The following is a 13976-nucleotide window of genomic DNA, read 5'->3' on the forward strand; positions in this document are numbered from 1 at the left end:
GGGGTGATGGCAGTGAGGGACATTCAGCAGATTTTCAAGACTGCAGGGAATAGACCCAAATCTGAGACTGTCAGCTGTATCCAGGTGAATCCGGTCCAGCATCCAGGTCAGTGATGTCTGGTGGCTGGATGGAGGCTGCGAATCTCTAACCATCCTATGTCCCCGCCACAGCTTTGATTAGTCGGGGCAGTGTGACATTATCTGTGCATCCTGCTTATCTCTAGTTGGGACCTGTGGATTTTTTTTGTTCATTCACTCACAGTCAAAGCCACAAGAGCTTTCTCATCTTTTTGTAGCCTTTTTGTTTTCTGCAGGATCTGCACCAAACTACTCAAAAGCAATCTTCTCTCCTTATTTGATGAGCTTTTGGGGCAGATGTGAAGTCGTGTTTTTAATGTGTCTTTTATAGTACTGAAAAGTTTTGATTCTGCACTTAAAAAAGTAACTGCAGTTTTTTTTACATGTGTTTTTTTTAGGCTACACATAGAAGACGGGATAGAAAAAAAAAAGCACCAAAACCACACAGCTCAGCCATGTCTTTTGACGCACAGTGGGCGCAGTTATCATGGAATCACATCCACTTTGCTTAGACAGTTAGGCTGCTTTCACACATCTGGTGGTTTTGTTCCGGCGGCGTGCGGTGGAAAGCCGGACCGCCGGATCAGGCCTGCAGCGGTGACATCGGATGCAGATGCGGCGCCTGATCCGGCTTGGAAAGCATTTAAAGGGGCCACACCGGAGACCAAAGAGGCGGCGGTATGCGGGGGGGAGAGAGAGAGAGATATGCGCGCGCGCGCCGGGCACTTGTGGGTTAAACCTCACAGTGTCCGCGCATGCGCTGTAGAAAAAGCAGTTCCGGCGCTGCAAAAAAACGTTGCAGGCAACGTTTTTTGCTGACGCCGGACGGCGCAAGTTTGCCGTTTCCGGCTTAAAACGGAGGCGCCGCATGTCCTTCCGACATGATGCGGCGATCATTAAATTCTATGTGCCAAAACCGGATCCAATTCCGGATCCGGTTTTCACACTTTTCGCCGCATCGTGCCGGATTCAAAAAGCCGGATGTGTGAAAGCAGCCTTAAACAGCAGAATTTCTGTGCAAAAAATCAGTAGGATATATGCTAAATTCTACAGGTTTGTGCATTTTTTCTCTATAAGCCTCTTCTGAAAATAAAAACCGCCACTGGAATCGCAGAATCAAAGTTTTTCTGTACTGTTAAGAAAGCATTAAAAGCTCCACTTCATATCAGCACCAAAATCGCATCAAGTAAGAGGGGAAAAACGCATAAAAGAAACACAGCAAACACATAGTAATCAGAGAAGATTTTTATTGTGTTGTATGATGCGGACACTTGCAGGAAAAAAGCAGCAGAAAGAACGCAGCATTTACGCTACGTGTGAACACGGCCTCAGCATTACAGTTTTATTACATTTTTTATGGGTTTAATAGAGAAATATCAATCACACCATTTTTTTATGTCACTTACCGATTCCTGTAAATCTGATCGCTATGTTGTGTGGATCGTTATGATTACAGAGGCACCAAATATATTTGTGTTATTTGCTGATTTGTGATTTTTTTTTTTTTTTATGCATTCATAATGACAATATTTTTTTCATTATCAAATGATTTTCTTTATTACTTTTAGTAATTTTATGGGATGACAAAATCTCTTATTCTACCTCTAGACAAAATATACATAGAAATCCACTGCTGTGCACAATGTATCTCTGTGTCTCAGTATAATCTGCCTATGGTGTCAGAGCCTGCAATACAAATCAAGTACACAAAATTCGCCCCTAATTTTGATAACCAGCAGAGGGAAAGCCCACATCTGGGGGATGATGTTACTAATCTGGGATTCCCATGCTGGTTAGTTTACAGGGTACCCCAGAAAAAGACGTAAGGTCCCCCAATAAATTCTAACCAGCAAAGGTGAAACAGAAAGCTGTGGGTTGATATTAACAGCCTGGGAAGGGGCTAGGGAAATTGCCACCCCCTCCCAGGCTACCAAATCTGGCACTTAGCTAGGTGTACTGAATTTCAAGCTAAACAGTGGCATGATGCAACCGTTCAGTCTGTAATCCAGGAGACACTTCACTGCTGAGAGTTCAGTATTTATTTCAAATTCTTGCTGTGTATTTATTTCAAAACTTACTATGATGAGGAGGAGGGACTACAGAGTGATGAAGATGCCAGAGAGAAGTAAGTATCAGAAGCCAGGACAAAAGTCCTGAAGTGCCCTGATGTGATGGGATGTAGGACTGAGCCCTAACATTGGGACAGTCCTGCTGAATCTTGAAGGGTTGGGAGTTATGTACAGGGCCTAGGGTGTCCTAACTGGTAGCTCTAACTAAGTTTGCATAGAACATAGATAAGTAATAACATACAATATGTTTATATTATTAGCATTACGACCTCATTAATCATTGTCATTTCTTCCCTTTTCTTTATTTGCTTGAAACACTTACTTGTTGAGGTTTTGGTGCTAGGTTTATTTTAGCCCTCTTATTTTTATTCATTAGAGCTTTTTAGACAGTGTATGGAATCTCACATTTAACTCAAATATCAAATGTTATATTACCATTAATTATTTAAAATTGCAGATTTAGACTGTTCAATTGGTTGCAAATGACAGAATCCTAGGTTAAGATACACTACAAATGAACATATTAAAAATGATTCAGGACACATCATAGTGAAAACTGGATACAACAGTGTATAGGATTGATTATAATATCTACATTGACTTTAGCAAGAAATTTTTGTTATGCAAACATTTTAATGCAACACCTATTTAAAAGCTGGCCTTACTAGCGATAAGTGATTCTTTGGAAATTCAAATTAACCAGATTCGCCAATTTTTAGATTAAATTTGATTCATTGTGAATTAAAAGTACTCCATAGCCTCCAATTGCTCTGAAAAAATGGTGTATGACACCATTCTTTTTCATCACACACTAATCCTCAATGGTATGCTCTCACAAACAATATCTGCAGCTTCTTCAATGTTTTATGGCTTTCTCTTTTTTTCTCTTTTGCCAAGCTGTGAGTTGTGATGTTTTCTCACTTTCCAGTTCCACCACACAATGGCATTTCCCGTTTCTGCTTTTATACAGGCTGAGATAGACCCTCCTGATTGGCTGTTCTATACCATGTGATAACTTGAAGGCATTATGGGAAATCCTGCTCAAGGTCATGTGATATTTTTCTGCCTGACACAATGTTCTGCAATGTGTAAAATGGAGGCCGCAATTTCTGGAAAATTTAATGCATATTCAACTTGCATTTAAAGGATTTCCTCATCTCTAGTGCTTACCATTAAATTTTACAAATGTGAACAGTACATTTATGAAGAAGCAGTTGATAAGGAATGGGGTGGTTAAGGCCATGTGCACACGGTGCAGATTCTGCTGCGGATCCGCAGCATTTCAGGCTCTGCGGGTCCACAGCAGATTTAGGTGCGTTGTACAGTACCATTGTTTTCAATGGTAAACTGAAAAACGCTGTGCACATGCTGCGGATTTTTCCGCGAGGATTTGCTGTGGGTTCAAATCCGCAGCATGTCAATTCTTTGTGCAGATTCCACTGCGGTTTCACACCTTCTCCATTGTAGAGGTGTGAAACCGCAGGGTTAAACCGCAGGCTAATCCTCAGGTAAACCGCAGGTCTTTTGACCTAAGAATTTACCTGCAGATTTTTCCACATCGGCGTGGAAAAATCCACAGGACCTAAATCTATGTGTGCACATAGCCTTAGAATCTGTGCTGTCGAATGTCCAAAATGCGATCGGAGACCAAAATGAAATATGAATGCGGTTTATTTCTTCAGTGTGTTCAAGGTTTCTAAACCTTTTCTTCAGGACAAAATTACAATGATATCGTAGGTTTTATCCTAATGAATAGGTTTGGAAACCTTGAAACTCGTTGCCAAAATAAGCCACATCCATATTTCATCTTGGTCTCTGAACGTATTTTGGACATTTGGGACCATGGATTCTTATCCACATTCCTCATCAGTTGCATCTTATCTATTTGGAGGTCGTGCAGCAGCCTTTACTTGCATTCTATGAGTTGTGACTGTCATAACCCTACCAGTTTGACCCAGTTTTTATACCATTTGATTACCGATAAGACCATATATTGTGTTTTTTGTCTCTCCAGATATTTACATTTATGAAGAGACTGAAGACAGGAGAATGACATAGCTTGCTATCCATATGAAGCTAACACTTTACTATAAGATAACTCAGCATTAATAAGTGACCTTCCAATAGTGTTACTTACTTATTAAATAAAGAGTCTTCTCTCCATATTATTTATTCCCATCTTAAACAGGACTTGTGACTGTGTAAAGTAGTCAGCTTTTACTCTTATTTTTTTCCCGCTGCTCCCCTGAATATTGTTTTTTGTTTTTATCAGATCTGCCATTCAGTTCCAAAGTCATGAAACTTTTTATTTTATGCTATTTTTATGGTCTTTCAAGGAAGGCCTAAATGTGGCTCTTGAAAAATATAATTTTACAGGTTGTGGGCACTAGATTCTGTGACGGAACATTGATCCATTAGATGAATTTGCCCCTAATATGGGGCTATCATTGGTCTCTAGGGGTTTTTGCCTTTATTGGTATCAATGTAACGTGGCGCGGTGTGGTAGCCATATGCATGGTAGTCATCTCTTACGCCCATGCCAATGTTACGTGAAAGTGCAGGTTCTGGCTGGGTGTATTAGCTTGTGCTGTAAGGGCGCTACACTCGTGCAGGCTACATGTAACCGATGTTGCTTCTTTGCCAGGATCAGGTGTTGGACAATTCAATGAGGGAGACCACCATTTAAGAATATACTTTTTACTGAACGGGAACTTGACAGGAATTATAGATAGCGGATACATAGTCTTGTGAATGTTTGTGTCATGATCCAGGTTGGATTATGACAGATTTTGCACAAGTAACCTTTTTTTTTTCCTTTAAGCTGTTGGCTTAAAGTTAGTTTTGCCCCCCGGTGGCCATTAGGGTCATTACACTGTGGTTGTTTTAGTTCTAGTTTTGCCCCAGTGGCCGTTAGCGTCATTACACTCTGGTTACTTTGGTTCAGTTGCCCCTGGTGGCCGCTGGTGTTATTGCACGTGATAATGAAGCAGGTGTGATTCCCTGGCTGCTACCTATAAAGGAGTAGCAGGTGGTCTCACTCACTGTTGGTGATATTGCTCATTTCCAACCAAGTCTGGTGAAGGAAGGAACGACAGAGAGGAGTTCCTTGTAGCTCAGAGGAGCGCTGGTGTAATAGCTTCAGGCGGAAGCTGAATTCAGGTGTCTAGCTTCAGGAGTGAAGCTGAACTTTGGTGTCGTACTCTGTTGCTGGGAGCAATAGTAACAGAGCTAAGCTAAGTGGTGTTTTTCCCTGTTTGTTACTTTCCTTGTGTGTGTATTAGTGCAGTTGTGGGATTAGTTTCTGCACCGTCCAATTCACTAGAAAGGGATAGGTGCAGGGCGAGCTAGGGATTTGAAGTATCCAGCTCGTCGCCAGGTGCAGAACCTGCCTAGGGATCGTCAGAAGTGTAGGGACACTGACTCAGGGGAGTGCAGGAGGTCTCCACATCCCCGTTCCCTATTGCAGGGCCCTCCATTGTAACGGTTTCCCCGATGTTTCCCTTAATGCTGTTTAAATTCGCCCTGCTGGAGGCGGTGTATTCTCCCTGCTGGAGGCAGTATATCCAGTCACATGTGACATTACAGTTTGCTTTACAGCTACAGGCACTTTACCTTCTCCACTTGTCCTATGTCTTCACTATTTCTTAACCCTTTCACTCAAAAACCTGTTTTCACCTTCTTGACCAGGCCAGTTTTTTCAATTCTAACCACTGTCATTTTAAGAGGTCATAACTCTGGAACACTTCTCTGGATCCCACTGGTTATGAGACTATTACTTTGTTACATATAGTACTTCATAGAGGTAAAATTTATTTGATATTTTTTTCAAATAAACGTAAGTCATATCAGAAATTTGGCGAAAATTTTCAGACTTTTAATTTTTATGCACTTAAATCAGAGTCATGTCACACAAAATAGTTAATAAATAACATTTCCTACATGGCTACTTTACATCACCACAATGTTTAAAACATAATTTTTTTGTTAGAAAGTTATAAGGGTTAGAAGTTGACCAGTAATTTCACATTTTTCCAATAAAATTTATAAAGCTATTTTTTTAAGGAACACATCACATTTGAAGTGAGGGGTGATATGACAGAAAACACCCAAAAGTGACACCATTCTAAAAACTGCACCCCTCAATGTGCTCAAAGCCACATTCAAAAAGTTTATTAACCCTTTAGGTGCTTCACAGGAATTAATGGAATTTAGAAGAAAAAATAAACATTTAACATTGTTTCACAAAAAATTGCTTTAGAGCCATTTTTTTCTACATTCACAAGGGTAACAGGAGAAAATGGACCATATAATTTGTTTTCCAAATTCTCTTGAGAATGATGATATCCCATATGTGGGGGAAAACCACTGTTTGGGCACCCGGCAGGGCTCGGAAGCGAAAGACCGCCATTTGACTTTTTAAATGTAAAATTTGCTGACATATTCAGCGGACACCATGTCATGTTTGGAGAGCCCCTGATGTGCCTAAACAGTGGAAACCCCCCCCCACAAGTGACAACATTTTGGAAAATAGACCGCTCAGGGAACTTATCTAAATGTGTCATGAGCACCTTGCAATCTCAAGTGCTTCACTGAAGTTTATACTATTGAGCTGTGAAAATTAAAAAAAAAAAACACATTTCTGCCACAAAAAATGTGATTTAGCCCCAAATTTTGCATTTTCATAAGGTTAACAGGAGAAAATGGACCCCAAAAATTGTTGTGCAATTTCTCCTAACTATGCCGATACCCTATATGTGGGCAAAAACTACTTTTGAGGCACAGTGCAAAGCTCAGACGGGAAGGATCGCCATATTAACCCCTTCCCGACATCCGACGGTATATCCCGTCCATGGGACCTGGGCCCCTATGCCCATGGACGGGATAGTACGTCGGGCGCGATCAGCGGCGCCCACGTGGTGAGCGCCGCTGATCGCGGCCGGGTGTCAGCTGATTATCACAGCTGACACCCGGCACAATGTGTCAGGGGCGGTCACGGACCGCCCCCGACACGTTAACCCCTTGCACACCGCGATCAAACATGATCGCGGTGTACCGGGAGTTAAAGGGAAGCATCGGCAGGGAGGGGGCTCCCTCCGTGCTTCCCTGAGCCCCCCACGGCAGCGCAATGTGCAGCGCTGCTGCGGGGGACTCCTTTCCTCCAGGCCCCCGAATCCAAGATGGCGACGGGGGCCTTCGGGGGCCTGAGGAAGCTGGCTTCCTCAGTGCCTGCAAAGCGCAGGCATGAGGAAGCCTTCTGTAGTGCCTGTGTCAGATCGCTGATCTGTCACAGTGATCTGTGATGTGACAGATCAGCGATCTGTCACAGGACAGTGATGTCCCACCTGGGACTATTTAATAAAGTAAAAAAAAAATAAAAAAAAAGTGTAAAAATAATTAAAAAAAAAAAAAAAAAAAAATCGCCAAATAAATTAGAAAAAAAAAAAAAAAATATTCCCCCAATAAATCCATTTTTTGGAAATAATAATAAAAAAAAATAAAAGTACACATATTAGGTATCGCCACGTCCGTAACGACCCGCCCTATAAAACTGTCCCATTAGTTAACCCTTTTAGCGAACTCCTTAAAAAATAAAAAACGAAGCAAAAAATAATGATTTATTATCATACCGCCAAACAAAAAGTGTAATAATGCGCGATCAAAAAGACGCATATAAATATCCATGGTACCGCTGAAAACGTCATCTTGTCCTGCAAAAAACGAGCTGCCACACAGCATCATCAGCGAAAAAATAAAAAAGTTATAGCTCGCAGAATAAAGCGATGCAAAAATAATTATTTTTTATATAAAATAGTTTTCATTGCATAAAACCGACAAAAACATAAAAAAAAGACCTAAATGAGGTATCGCTGTAACCGTACTGACCCGAAGAATAAAACCGCTTTATCAATTTTACCGCACGCGGAACGGTGTAAACGCACCCCCCCAAAAGAAATTCATGAAACGCTGGTTTTTGTTCATTCTGTGTCCCAAAAATAGGAATAAAAAGCGATCAAAAAATGTCACGTGCCCGAAAATGGTACCAATAAAAACGTCAACTCGTCCCGCAAAAAATAAGACCTCACATGACTCGGTGGGTCAAAATACGGAAAAATTATAGCTCTCAAAATGTGGTGATGCAAAAACTATTTTACAATAAAAAGCGTCTTTTAGCGTGCGACAGCCGCCAAACATAAAAACCGCCATAAATAGTAAATCAAACCCCCCGATATCACCCCCTTAGTTAGGGAAAAATAATAAAATTAAAAAAAAAGTATTTATCTCCATTTTCCCGTTAGGGTAAGGCTGTGTGCACACGCTGCGGATTAGGTGCGGATTCATCCGCGCGGATTTTGTAAAATCCGCAGGTGAAACCGCAGGTCAAAAGACCTGCGGTTTTACCTGCGGATTGCTCTGCGGTTTTGTCCTGCGGTTTTTCATCTCCTCAATAGAGGAGATGGCAAACCGCAGGAGAATCCGCAGAAAGAATTGACATGTCAATTCTTTCTGCGGATTGAAAACCGCAGATAATCCGCGCGGAAAATTCCGCACCGTCTGCACTGCAGTTTTTGATTCCCATAGGGAAACATGGTACTGTACACTGCAGCAGAAACTGCTGCGGGTCCGCAGCAGCCAAAACCGCTGCGGAACCGCAGCAAAATCCGCAGCGTGTGCACACAGTCCTAGGGCTAGGGTTAGGGCTAGGGCTAGGGCTCAGATTAGGGTTAGGGGTGTGTTGGGGGTTATGGTTGGAGTTATAATTGGGGGGTTTCCACTGTTTGGGCACATCAGGGGCTCTCCAAATGCAACATGGCGTCTGATCTCAATTCCAGCCAATTCTGAGTTGAAAAAGTCAAATGGTGCTCCTTCCCTTCCAAGCTCTGCCATGCGCCCAAACAGTGTTTTACCCCCACATGTAGGGTATCAGCCTACTCAGGACAAATTGCAAAACAATTTTTGGGGTCCAATTTCTCCTGTTACCCTTAGGAAAATAAAAAATTGGGGGCAAAAATATCATTTTTGTGGAAAAAAATGATTTTTTTAATTTTCACGTCCGAGTGTTATAAACTTCTGTGAAGCACTTGGGGGTTCAAAGTGCTCACCTCACATCTAGATAAGTTCCGTGGGGGGTCTAGTGTCCAAAATGGGGTCACTTGTGGGGAGTTTCAATAGTTTAGGTACATCAGGGGCTCTCCAAACGCACATGACACCCGCAGACCATTCCATCAAAGTCTGCATTCCAAAACGTCACTGCTTCCCTTCTGAGCCCCGACGTGTGTCCATACAGTAGTTTTCTCCCACATATGGGGTGTCAGCGTACTCAGGCCAAATTGGACAACAACTTTTGGGGGTCCAATTTCTCCTGTTACCCTTGGGAAAATGAAAAAATTGGGGACTAATTGATCATGTTTCTGGAAAAAATACGATTTTTTTTATTTTCATGCCCTGGCATTATAAACTTCAGTGAAGCCCTTGGGGGTTCAAAGTGCTCACCTCACATCTAGATAAGTTACTTAGTGGGTCTAGTTTTCAAAATGGGGTCATTTGTGGGGGGTTTCCACTGTTTAGGTACATTAGGGGCTCTCCAAAGGCAACATGACACCCGCAGACCATTCCATCAAAGTCTGCATTCCAAAACGTCACTACTTCCCTTCCGAGCCCCGACGTGTGCCCATACAGTAGTTTTCTCCCACATATGGGGTATCAGCATACTCAGGACAAATTGGACAACAACTTTTGGGGTCCAATTTCTCCTGGTACCCTTGGGAAAATAAAAAATGGTGACTAAAAGATCATGTTTGTGGAAAAAATACGAATTATTTATTTTCACGCCCGGGCATTATAAACTTCTGTGAAGCACTGGGGGGGTCAAAGTGCTCACCACACATCTAGATAAGTTCCTTAGGGGGTCTAGTTTCCAAAATGGTGTCATTTGTGGGGGGTTTCCACTGTTTTGGTACATCAGGGGTTTTCCAAACGCGACATGGTGTCCGATCTCAATTCCAGCCAAAAACGTCAAATGGCGCTGCTTCCCTTCCGAGCTCTGCCATGCGCCCAAATAGTGGTTTACCCCCACATGTGGGGTATCAGCGTACTCAGAACAAATTGCACAATAACTTTTATGGTCCTGTTACCCTTGGAAAAATAAGAATTGAGGGTGAAAAGATCATTTTTGTGGAAAAAATATGATTTTTTAATTGTACCGCTGTACGTTATGAACTTCTGTAAAGCCCTTGTGGGTTCAAAGTTCTCACCACATATCTAGATAAGTTCCTTGGGGGGTCTAGTTTCCAAAATGGGGTCACTTGTAGGGGGTTTCCACTGTTTAGGTACATCAGGGACTCTCCAAACGTGACATGGCGTCCAATCTGAATTCCAGCCAATTTTGCATTGAAAAAGTCAAACGGCGCTCTTTCCATTCTGAGCTCTGCCATGCACCGAAACAGTGGTTTCCCCCCACATATCAGGTATCTGCGTACTCAGGACAAATTGCACAATAACTTTTGCAGTCCAATTTCTCATGTTACCCTTGGTAAAATAAAAAAAATTGAACCTGAAGTATTTTTTTTATGAAAAAAAGTTAGATGTTCATTTTTTTTTAAATATTCAAAAAAATTCCTGTGACGCACCTAAAGGGTTAATAAACTTCTTGAATGTGGTTTTGAGCACCTTAAGGGGTGCAGTTTTTAGAATGGTGTCACTTTTGGGTATTTTCTATCATATAGACCCCTCAAAGTGGCTTCAAATGTGATGTGGTCCTAAAAATAAAATGGTGTTGTAAAAATGAGAAATCGCTGGTCAACTTTTAACCCTTAAACCTTCCTAACAAAAAAAAATTTTGGTTCCAAAATTGTGCTGATGTAAAGTAAACATGTGGGAAATGTTAGATATCAAGTTTTTTGTGTGCCGTATCTCTGTGATTTAAGGGCATAAAAATTCAAAGTTGGAAAATTGCAAAATTTTCGCCAAATTTCCGTTTTTCTCACAAATAAACGCAAGTTATTTGAATAAAATTTTACCACTAACATGAAGTACAATATGTCACGAGAAAACAATGTCAGAATCACCGGGATCCATGGAAGCGTTCCAGAGTTATGAACTCATAAAGGTACAGTGGTCAGAATTATAAAAATTGTCCTGGTCATGAACGTGCAAACCACCCTTGGGGCTGAAGGGGTTAAAATGCAGATTTTGCTGCACTGGCTTGAGGGTACCATATCACATTGGCAGAGACTCTGAGGTGGCAGAACAGTAGACCCCCCCCCCCATAAGTGACCCCATTTTACAAACTACACCTCTCAATGAATTCATCTAAGGGTGCAGTGATCATATTTACACCACATGTGTGTCACAAAATTTTAAATGATTGGGCAGTGAAAAAAAAGAATTTACATTTTTACCACCAAGATTGTGTCTTAGCTCCACATAGTACATTTTGACACTGGGAAATGGGTAAAAAGACACCAAAATTTGACCAACAATTTTGGCTGAATGTAGAAATACTGTTATAATAATTGAAATAATGTCCTTTCTCTTATATACAGTGGGGGAAAATAGTATTTAGTCATCCACCAGTTGTGCAAGTTCTCCCAGTTAAAAAGATGAGAGAGGCTTGTAATTGACATCACAGGTAGACCACAACTATGAGAGTCAAAATGAGAAAACAAATCCAGAAAATCACCTTGTCTGATTTGGCAAGATTTGTTCTGCAAATTATGGTGGAAAATAAGTATTTTGTCATTAACAAAAGTTCATCTCAATATTTTCTTATATATCCTTTGTTGGCAAGGACAAAGGTCAAACGTTTTCTGTAAGTCTTCACAAGATTGGCACACACTGTTGGGGGTATGTTGGCCCATTCCTCCTTGAAGATCTCCACCAGAGCAGTGATGTTTTGGGCCTGTCACTGGGCAACACAGACTCAAATCCCTCCAAAGGTTTTGTATGGGGATGATATCTGGAGGCAACAGAGGCTTTATCAGTTATCCTAAACTCAGGGAGAGTGATGGATTTCGTATAGTCCAAGGATCTCTGGGAATTGTCTATATCTGAATACTGGTAAGACCACTTAATTATAATAATTTTTATTATATTCGGTAACCTTGTTGATCCAGTATTAATGGTATTCTAGAAATTGATTTTTAGACTGTAATTCTGAACATTTGCAATTTGAGTTGGTAGACTCCTGTAAGTTGGAAGTTGTTCAAATTCAATTGGGGTTGTAAGCTCTTCTAAGTTGCAAAACTTCATAGATGTGATTGGGGTTTGTTAGTTCTTGTAAGAAATTCCGAACAATACACTCTAGGTCCTATCTCACTTCCTAACAGGAAATTGTCACTTTCTCTACAACTCGGCTCCTCCAACTCTAGGCTAGTCTCAACCATTAACTCTCACTATCGCTATTATCAAACTACACACTCTATCCGTATTACCTACACCTTTAACTCATTTACATCAAACTTGTTTCTTCGGGAAGAATTGTGGCAGGATGTCTATCTCCTTACATCGAACTCTGCAAAGGAATATGTGGATTTCGTCCATGCTGCCCAAATGATGAAATTACAGAAGGTTAATAAAGTTTGACAGTGGTTTATTATACACGTTTCAAGGTTTTTTACAACCTCTTCTACAGGAAATAGCACATGAAGCATACATAGGTGGTGTATTAAGTACACACAAAAAAAAAATAATAATTAAAATAAATGAGCTCCAAACAGTCAGATGACAGTCAGATGACACATGTCAAAGTTCATAGTTAGCAGACAGTATAACAATTAATAGTAATAGTTAGAAGCTGTTCTTATATTGACATGTCTATCTTAATTTCACAGGTTGTTGAACAAAAGGAAAAACAACCTGTGAAAATAAAATAGCCATGTCAATATCAGAACAACTTCTAACTATTACTATGAATTTTTGTACTGTCTGCTAACTATGAACTTTGACATGTGTCATCTGACTGTTTGGAGCTCTTTTTTTTTTCTGTGTGTACTTAATGCACCACCTATGTATGCTTCATGTGGTATTTCCTGAAGAAGAGGTTGTAAAAAACCTTGAAACGCGTAGAATAAACCACTGTCAAAGTTTATTAACCTTCTGGAATTTCATCATTTGGGCAGCGCGGACAAAATCCACGTATTCCTTTGCAGAGTTCTGTTTCAGATCGTCGGTGACCGACTTGTGGATCTGCAGCAGCCCCTTTCTATACATGCTTTGAATATCTACTACCAGGTGAGCAGTTTTCTGTCAAACTGCTTACTTTATTTGTGGGATAAGACCCTATATTGCGCTTGCGTCTCCCTCTTTCCTCACAATACTATCTCCTTACATCAACATGTTCGGGTATAGGTTGAACTCTATGGACTTAAGTCTATCTTCAACCTTAAAAGTATGAAATTATGAAACTATAATACTTTATTATAATAATAATAATCTTTATTTTTATGTAGTGCTAACATATTCCGCAGCACTTTACAGTTTGCACACAATATCATCACTGTCCCCAATGGGGTTTACAATCTAAATTCCCTATCAGTATGTCTTTGGAATGTGGCAGGAAACCAGAGAACCCGGAGGAAACCCACACAAACACGGGGAGAACATACAAGCTCCTTGCAGATGTTGTCCTTGGTGGGATTTGAACCCAGGACCCCAGCGCTGCAATATTAACCACTGAGCCACCGTGATATTGCACATAATATGCAGGTTAAAATAACCTTACCAAAACACATGTTCAAAAATGATTTCAGCAGTACTGAGCTTTCCAAAAATCCTCTGCTTTCTTCAGTTCTATATAAATATATATAATTGTATCAAAAGCAACTGGTACAA

The 13976-nt window shown here is 40.8% G+C and overlaps 1 long non-coding RNA gene across 1 annotated transcript in view; it reads left to right on the forward strand.

Annotated features, from left to right (window-relative positions):
* Positions 1-13976, forward strand: part of LOC141057988 (uncharacterized) — a 131279-nt gene continuing 117303 nt past the window's right edge. The window contains exon 1 of the long non-coding RNA XR_012222064.1: positions 1-106. This is a non-coding gene — a long non-coding RNA (uncharacterized lncRNA). The remainder of the gene's footprint in view (positions 107-13976) is intronic.

Source organism: Dendrobates tinctorius, unplaced genomic scaffold (assembly GCF_039654945.1).
Source record: "Dendrobates tinctorius isolate UK_male_01 unplaced genomic scaffold, ASM3965494v1 ptg000207l, whole genome shotgun sequence".
NCBI lineage: Eukaryota > Metazoa > Chordata > Amphibia > Anura > Dendrobatidae > Dendrobates > Dendrobates tinctorius.